The following is a 9,263-nucleotide window of genomic DNA, read 5'->3' as shown; positions in this document are numbered from 1 at the left end:
GCTTGTAGAGTTAAATCCGAAGTTCTTCTAGAGTACAATTTATATAATGAACCTTACAAACGAAAACAGTGTTGTTACCTGCGTTGTTGGCAGGGACCACTACATATTGATCATGTAATCTTTTCTAATTCTTTTTTCACTTCTGGTTTATTGAACACAGAAGGATAAATGGTTTTCATTTTGCCCCTCAGTCTTTTATAACGTGACTTTAACATGAATCTGATATATCTAATCCTTTCTTATCTTTCTTTTCTGGCCATCGTCTTGCGTAATCTTCAACAGAATTCATATGTTTGAAATTCCGATGCTAGATGAAGCAGCGGGGTTTCTCACGTTTGGACCTTTTAGAGGGATACATGGACTAATGTCCTCATTAAAACTACACTTACCTCACCTGTAATAACGTGTCCAGCATTTGGTTTTAATTGCTAAGAAATCCTTATCTAAAATACCGGGTATGTAAATCATATATTGTTAAAAAATTGGCATAACATATAAATATGAAGTAGCAATTTGTTTTGTGCAATTCCAGATTTATTCATAAAAATATATTTGTACCATGAGAAACCTAACCTTATTCGTCCCTTGTCATCAAGTTTCTCAATCTTGATTGCCTACCGCAGACGAAGTGATCACAGATGACGTGGTAAATACTGCTGTTAGTACAGGGAAGTCCATAGAAGATAACGGGAACCGGTTCATAGCACACGCTACACAGGTCGACTCCTACAAACAGATCAAGAAATCGCTGGTTGATATCATGCGTGTCGAGACTGTGTCAAGCGCGAGTCACAATATTTACGCCTACCGTTTCTCAAGTAGTGATGGAGTGGTGCACGAAGGTTCAAATGACGAGGAAGAGCATGGAGCCGGTAGGTTGCTATTAAAAACGCTGGCTGATAACGAAATTAACAATGCACTTGTAGTTGTGTCAAGATGGCACGGAAATAACATCGGACCCCGTCGCTTCTCGCACATTAAGGAAGCAGGTCTCAGTGCGGCAAAGAAGTTACCAGTCTCAGTTTGATATTTATCTTTCATTCTCAGGTGAATTTCGACTGTTATTTAAGTGGACCACTATCTTGAACCAATCTTATTACCGATAACAGTGTTTCAAAGTGAAATAAACATCAGGTGTGTTTATTGAAATATTCCGGAATATATTTTTCTACCTAATTATTCCGGCTTTTTTGAAATGTTGTATGTCCTGTTTTGTCTTTCACATATGGTAAACAATTTTTCTTTTCATTTCAAATATTGCTTGGTGTAAACATAATATTTGAATATATTATTTGATTTAAATACCACATAACAATGGGGGAATCTATGCACATAGTCTCCATAATATCAAACAAATATACATTATCTAATTGATACAAAATAGTCAAGTTATGATTTGTTTAAAACCAGAGTTTTCTCTGTTATTGTTTAAGTTATTAAACTTTTATCATAACTTTCTATGTTCATATCCTTTTTCGCTATTAGATAGAAAAGTCTTTGTGCATAGTATTCTCTACAATCCGTTAGCATTTTTTATATTTATAAATGTGCCTACTTCCAATTTATTATCATAACTTTTAAAAAGTTTTTGACAAAATCCCCCCTCCAAATAATCAACAACAAGAGGCATGTCTTTTTTTCCCATTCTTTTTTCAACTTTTTTCCAATTATTTGTTTTTGACAACTGGGGGTCAGCATTATTCCTATCATCATACAGACATTTATGGGACATAGGGAAAATAACATAAAATACTGTCAGTAAACTGCCAAGGCCTAGGGGATATAGATAAAAGAGGTGATGTTTTCAAAACTCTTAAAGCTAAGAAATATAATGTTTATTTTCTTCAAGATACACATTTTGTGGAAAAAGATGAGAACATGATAAGAACACAGTGGGGGTATAAAGCTTTTTTTAGTTCTTTTAAATCCAATTCACGAGGAGTTGCTATCTTATTTAATAACAATTGTGAAGTAATATGCAACAAGTTTAAGGATAATGAGGGAAATTATCTTATTTTAGATGTCATCATTGAAGACTTACCCTTTTTATTGATAAATATATATAGTCCAAATTGTGATAGACCCAATTTTTTTCTAAGTTTACTTGATACAATAGAGGAGATAAACTGTTCTCAACACATTGTTATTGCAGGCGACTTCAATTTAATTATTGATAAAGAGTTAGATTCAACAAACTACAAAAATTTAAATAATGAACAAGGGCCAGGCAGTAATGCCACTAATGCGAAGAAAAATAAACAAGTTGAAATACAATAGAGGAGATAAACTGTTCTCAACACATTGTTATTGCAGGCGACTTCAATTTAATTATTGATACAGAGTTAGATTCAACAAACTACAAAAATTTAAATAATGAACAAGGGCCAGGCAGTAATGCCACTAATGCGAAGAAAAATAAACAAGTTGAAATTTCTGGTAATGATATTACTAGTGCAGTGTTAAACATGGACACAGAGAGTGTTGACAAGTTCAAGGAAATGATGGGTATAAATGATATAATTGGGTGCATTTATAACCTTCAGCAAGATAAGCTGAATCAATTAGATCAATTAGAACAAGAGTCCAGTGTGGACCCTGACGTCAATAATAATGAGCATGAAGGCTCAAGTCATGAGAGAAATGATTTCGATTTTTTCACGGATGACAAAGAATCTGACAAACAAGGTAATGATGAAGAATTTGATAATGACTGGGACATTCCAGATTGGTTTACAACAGATAAAAAAGGGAAGAATGATGATGATAAATTGGCAAACATGGTTAACACACTATGTATTAAAGAGGGTGAAACGGTGAAAATAATAGAGATTAACCCAAGACTGGCTAATTGTACTTATTTGTTAGCCCCCCGAGTAAACACAGACATATGGAATATTATGCCCAAATTTACTCAGAGTAGAGACACGGGCTTCCAAGCTGTACAAAAAACAATTGCAACAGGTATTATCCCGTTACTCAAAATTGCTGAAATGTCAAAAGCAGATGAGAAAATGAAGGAAGTTAGAAATCTGATTAAACAGTCAATTATTCTGCTGTGTAATACAGTGTATCTGTTGTCTCAGAAAAGAAGATTTATTTTGAGAAAGGTCCTGCCAAACAGGTTCTCAGATATATGCAATGCCTCACAACCTGTAACAGAGTTGTTGTTTGGATCAGATATTCAAAAAAAATTAAAGAGTTGTCAGATTTTGATAAGTACAAAAGGGTTGAAAAATTTAGAGGTGCTTATAACAATTCGGGCAACAGGGGAAGAAGAAACTTTCCATACAATTATTACTATGGCAGAGGTAGAGGATCAAACAGACCTTTTTTAGGGGGAAGGAACTCATACTCTCGAGATTCGAGACAGGAAAAAAGAGGAAGACGAGAGAAATACTGAGTGACACAAACACGGTAAGTGTGGGTCAAATTAAACATCATTTAACACAATGGAAAAAGATCATTAAAGATTCATGGGTTTTGAAGACAAACCAGGGTTATGAGATTGAGTTTGATGAGACTCCTTATCAATCAAAAAAGCCATTTTAAATTTCTTTTAATGACCAAGAATCTGTTATCGTAAATGAAGAGATAATGGAGTTGCTTAGAAAAGGTGCAATAGAAGAAATAAATGAAAATGATGCTTTATTTCTAATATTTTTTGTTCCTAAGAAATATGGGAAACTCATACCTGTGATAAAAAGTTTTAATGAAATTGTCTCATATGAAAAATTTAAACAAGAGAATTTAAATCAAATTTTGAGTATTTTACAGAAAGAAGATTTTTTCTAAAGTGTTGATCTTAAAGATGTTTATTTCAGTGTTCCAATTGCAAAGGAGTTTCAGAAATATTTGAGTTTTCAATGGAACAGAAAAGTTTACTGTTTTGTGGTTTTACCATTTGGATTGGGTTTTAATTTCTTTGAATAGCGAGCCCGCATGTTATTAGTCAAGAAATATGCTATTGATACTCTTCAGCCTCAGGCCGTACTCCAAGATGTCCCTCATCCATCACATCCAGGGTATGCTTGGATGAGGGGCCGATTTTCTGGAAGCCCTATCAAAGCTCAAAATTTGCCACTTGCTAGAAAAGACATCAATTCTGTTAATTTTGACCCCAGACCAGCTAAATTTAAAAAAAGAACAGGGTACAATGACTATTTTAGAAACACTTGTATTAATTATACCACTGTCAATCGCCTTCCTATTTCCCAGCTGTTTTCTCCTGTAAATACATATGCAAGTGACCTTGACCATGACTATTTAAACTCAAAACTCTCTGACAATTGGCTTGAGGAACAAAACATTACAAAATTAAGCAGTGACGAAATTTGTCTCTTAGAACAATAAATTCTTGGTTAATCTAAAAAACAAAGTTTGGCTATCTAAAAACAAAGTTTGGCTCTCAGAAAGATGTAAACGATTGCACTCAACAAAATTTGGCCGCATTTGCAAATGTACAGATAGGACAGATAAGGATAAGTTAGCCAAATCTTTCACTTTTGTTTATCAGATTAAGGCAGCCCCAATCATGGACAAAAATATGAATCTGTGGCCCTTCAGAAATATTCTGAATTAAGTGGAGAGGTTACCAAATGTTGTGGAACTTTTGTTAGTAAAACATGTCCTTTTTTAGCAGCAATTCCAGATGTTAATTTTGTAGAACAAGATAAACTTGTAGAGGTTAAGTGTCCTTTTTCATCCAAAAATCAGTTCATTACAACTCAAACAGTTCCTAATCTGAAAGTTGTTGATGGCCAAACTACATTAGACCCTACCCATGATTATTATTTTTAGGTTCAGGGGCAGTTATTTTGTTGTGACAAAAAACCTTGTGATTTTGTGGTTTATACCGGCAAAGATATTAAGATCTTTCAAATTGAGAGCGATGATGTGTTTATTGAATAGATGTTGGGAAAACCTGAGCACTTTTGTCAATTACATTTCAAGAATGCTGTCTTAGAAAAGTTTTATTTCAAGCAATATAACAATTTTTCATATTTATTTATATCTACTTGAACTGTGAAGCTTAGCTTACTTTATGAACACTTGTTTTCAGCTTTCTTCATCAGGGAATTCCGTCCTTCGCGTGTGCGACGGATTGTGCTTTTGGAACATGGACTGCGATTCAAAATAATTTTAATGTAATACACAATGTCTGTGAACTATATTTATTTATTTATTTTTTTTATTTTAACTTTCACATTTATATCCAACAAATATAGATAGGTATACAAGTATTAAATTTACAGAAAGACATCCACAAGTTCACATTTGATCAAACACATGTGAAAGTTGTTTTAATATAGGATAGAAAAAGGAGGAGAAGAAGAAAGAGGGAGAAGGAGAGAGAAAAGAAAATCCAAAAGAGAAAATCAAAAACAAAAATATATAGGGGGCATAGTGTTGTTTTTTTTTTCTTTACATTAAGGGGGGAGGTATAAAGATTAAGATTTTGTTTCTTGCAAAAATTCTTAAATACATATTTATATGTAGACTTGTACATATGAATCATATCATATCACAGATGCTCTGCCAGTTTTTCTCATACTCTGTATATCTACATTGTTTCAAAAGTAAAAATTTCTCAATCAAGAATCTTTCCACAATAATTGTTTTTAAAGGCATTATGCTTAAAACAGAAGGATTTTTATATTTAGTTGAAAAAATATAATTCTTAGTTATCAGTGTCATCAAATTTTGCACTTTATGGACATCCTTATTCTTATGTTTGCCAAATAATATTGTTGTTCTGTCAAAAATTACAGATATATTAAACTTGCATAAAAACCATTCCTCAATATCACTCCAAAGCTCTTTTACTAAATTACATTCAACAAAAAGATGTTCAATTGACTCAATGCCAGTCTTACAGAAACTGCATGCTGGAGATTCTTTTATCTTAAGTTTAAAAAGATATAAATTTGTAGGAACTATTCTATGTAAAATTTGAAATTGTAGCCACTGCAGTTTAGATTCTTGTGTAATTTTAAATGGGAGTTCAAAAATTTTACTCCATTCTTGCATGATGAATAGATATCCCTTTTCATTCCATTTTAAAATGGAAGTACTTGTTTCTTTCTTTCTATTAATAAGAATGTCATACATGTCTTTACAGCCTTTCATATTAATGTAAAACATCTTCACAGAACTCGGTAAATTTGGACCATAAGAAAGAAATATATTCATTTGGTTTTTGCTAATAAATCTATCACACACAGCCTGTTTCAAACCAGAAAATTCAACAAAATTTGTTTTTACACCAAGTTCTTTAAAAGTGTCTAAACTTAAGAAATTATTATCTATGTTGAACAGGTCACTTATAAAAACAAAACCAGCATTAAAGTAGCTTTTAAGAAAGACAGATGACTCACCCATGATTATTTTTGGATTATACCATATGTGTTCTTGGAATATCATTTTATTTTTCTCTTGCTCTGCAAAGCATATTTTGAGCCAGCTTTTAAGGACGTCTATCCAAAAGGTGTTTGCTATTTTCTTACATAATTTACCGGTAAAGTCTGTAGCCATTAACCAAAGATTTTTAATATCTGTGTTTATTTGTGATTGAAATAATTTTACCCACTTATATTAGAATCAGAGTGAATTAATCTTCTTATCCAACTTGATTTTAATGCTATTATAAACTCTGAATAATCAACCATTCTAAGGCCACCATCCTTGTAGTCTTGAATTATAGTATTTCTTTTTATTTTATGGACTTTACTTCCCCAAAGAAAAAAATAAATTTCATTCTCAAAGACTTTTATAATTTCTAATGGTGGATTAGGTAAAGTAAGAATCAAGTGATTTAATTTAGGGATAATCAATGTCTTAATTACAGTTAACCTACCAATGGGGGTTAATTTTCTTAGTTTCCACTGATTCAATACCTTTTTAATTTCACTTAACTTTGATGTATAATTAAGATCAATCATGTCTTTTAAATTTACAGAAAACTTAATCCCTAAAAGATCAAAAGTTGTGCTATTCCAGTCTAACTTCCACCTAGAATGATGATATACATCTTTTGAAAATTTTTTACTACCAATCCATATCATTTTTGTTTTTTGAATATATATATTCAACTATATTTATTTCATTAATGGATGTCTTTATACATATTTATAATGTAAAATTGTATCTCACATTAAGCAAGTACTGAATTCTAGTAATATATTTTTTGTTTTTCAATGTATTTTATGATCATTCATTGTATTGAATTGAAGATTTCAATAAGTGAACATTGATGTTTCAACTGTTACCTCTGTTAACTAGTTATTCATTTTAAAAGCATCTTTGTGTCTTAGATCAGAGTGCGACAGAGAGTGATATTATAATCAGTAATTTTTGTCTCCTACATTTTATTTTAATGGAGTAATTTACAGTATTTTCGTTTCTTTAATTTTATTGATAAACATAATATTTAAACTTCCAACCATTTTGTTTAAACTGGCGCACGTTATAGGGTATATAACTTTATGGGAAATACATATTACACTACCTGTATTTAAATGGTCCAAATCGCTCCGTGCTAACATGAAATGGGGCGAACCCATCCGAACCAAACCTACCTCTAAAAGAATGAGTGCACTTAAGCTATGAGAGTTGGATCCCGATGTTTTGCGCAAAATAAAATTCCAAAATTCATAAAATTCATGTTTTATATATAGGTATTAAACAATGTCTTTAGAGCAGGTTTTGGTATATTATATAACATGAAAGTGTTAAATAATGTCGAGCGACACTATCTTTTGAGACGGGGGTCTAACAGTTTTGTCTCATTTCTATTGTTATTCATATGCATACCAGTTTTCAACGACTTTGTTTACATCAAGCCGCAACTTGGCCATTTTTCTTATTTGCACAGAATATGTATTTTAACTTAAACTTATACATATCCAAAGGACAATGTTGGCCAAGTTGCGGCTCATATCTAATTTTCAAAAAATGTCCCCAAACTAGGGTCGAGATAGCTACTAAATTAACCGGTCACTGAGCAACAACGATTGATATTATAATCACCTTTCTCACGTGACCTTTTCCTCTTCGATACGCTAAAGCTTTCATTGAAAATTTCATTGTGTTTAAGTCTCTGTTGTGACATTATCTATCGTTCTTCCAACTTCAAACTATGGGAGATTTTTGCGCAAATTCTAGTAGGGTTTGAAGAAAATATGTCTCTTATTTATCTTCATGCTTTTCATTAGGGGTGTTTTGAAAGAATTCTGGTATTGACAGTGTTATTAGTAAGTACATATATAGGCTTATGTCGCCTTTGTATTATGGCCTGCACAGCGAGACATTTACCCGATCCCTCAACATTTGATTCATTCGAAATAATTGTGCACCATGAAATCAACACGATCTCTCTCTTCTCAATTTCAATACGCAATGCGAAAAAATCATAAGTTCTAATGTTTACATTCCACAACCATACTGTGTAAATGTCTCCGCTTATTTGTGGATACCTTAGATTCGAAAGCGGTCCCGTTCAAATTTCCGGAATTTAAGGCTTTTACTTGTTCTTTTCAATTATATTTTCTGTAATTATAGAAATATGTTTGACAAAAAATTCTAGAAATAAATATTGGAAGCATATGCCTACACATTAATCATATATTAATTTTGCGATATATTGTAATGTTAAGTTTAAAATGGGTAGCCGAAAAGGTTCCAAATGACGTACTTAAGTGCACTCATTCTTTGCAGTAAAAATGATTTTGTTTATTTTGTAAACTTATCATTACAGAAAATAATCAACATCGCCATAGAGAAATATATGCCATTTATTGGAAGAACACCATGACTCTGGATACAGCATTTGAGGAGATTGTCATCATACTGGGGGTATCGACGGAAAGAAGCGCAGGATCGGGATGCTAAAAAGTATGGAATGGCAGAGATACTACACCAAAATTAGGTTTTTGACAAGAAAAACAAACTTTCTGAGAGATAAATAATATTAAATGTTAACTTAAATTAAATATTTTACATACTTAATGTAAATCCCATGGTTATTAAATGAGCACTTTATTCATGTAATACGAAATACAATCACGTTCATATTGATTTTTAATTCGATTTTCGTGTTATTCTTTTTCATTCCATGCCAATTGTACTTCGGTTGCTACTTTTCCTATCTTAGAAGTTAAATATCTAAGTACCACTAAATCTCGAGAAGATTGGTTAAAACAAGAGGCCTAAAGGCCTTGAATCATCGCTTTTCTGATAAATTATACAATATATGCTAAAATCCAATA

At 32.0% G+C, this 9,263-nt stretch overlaps 1 pseudogene; it reads left to right on the top strand.

The window, feature by feature from the left end:
- Positions 1-623: 623 nt before the first annotated feature.
- On the top strand, positions 624-3,578 carry LOC134249525 (uncharacterized; annotated as a pseudogene).
- Positions 3,579-9,263: the final 5,685 nt, after the last annotated feature.

Source organism: Saccostrea cucullata, unplaced genomic scaffold (assembly GCF_032062105.1).
Source record: "Saccostrea cucullata isolate Sc308-1 unplaced genomic scaffold, CSIRO_AGI_Scuc_v1 ctg18128, whole genome shotgun sequence".
NCBI lineage: Eukaryota > Metazoa > Mollusca > Bivalvia > Ostreida > Ostreidae > Saccostrea > Saccostrea cuccullata.
The sequence above is the reverse complement of the archived record's forward strand: the minus strand, read 5'-3'. Positions and strand labels throughout refer to the sequence as shown.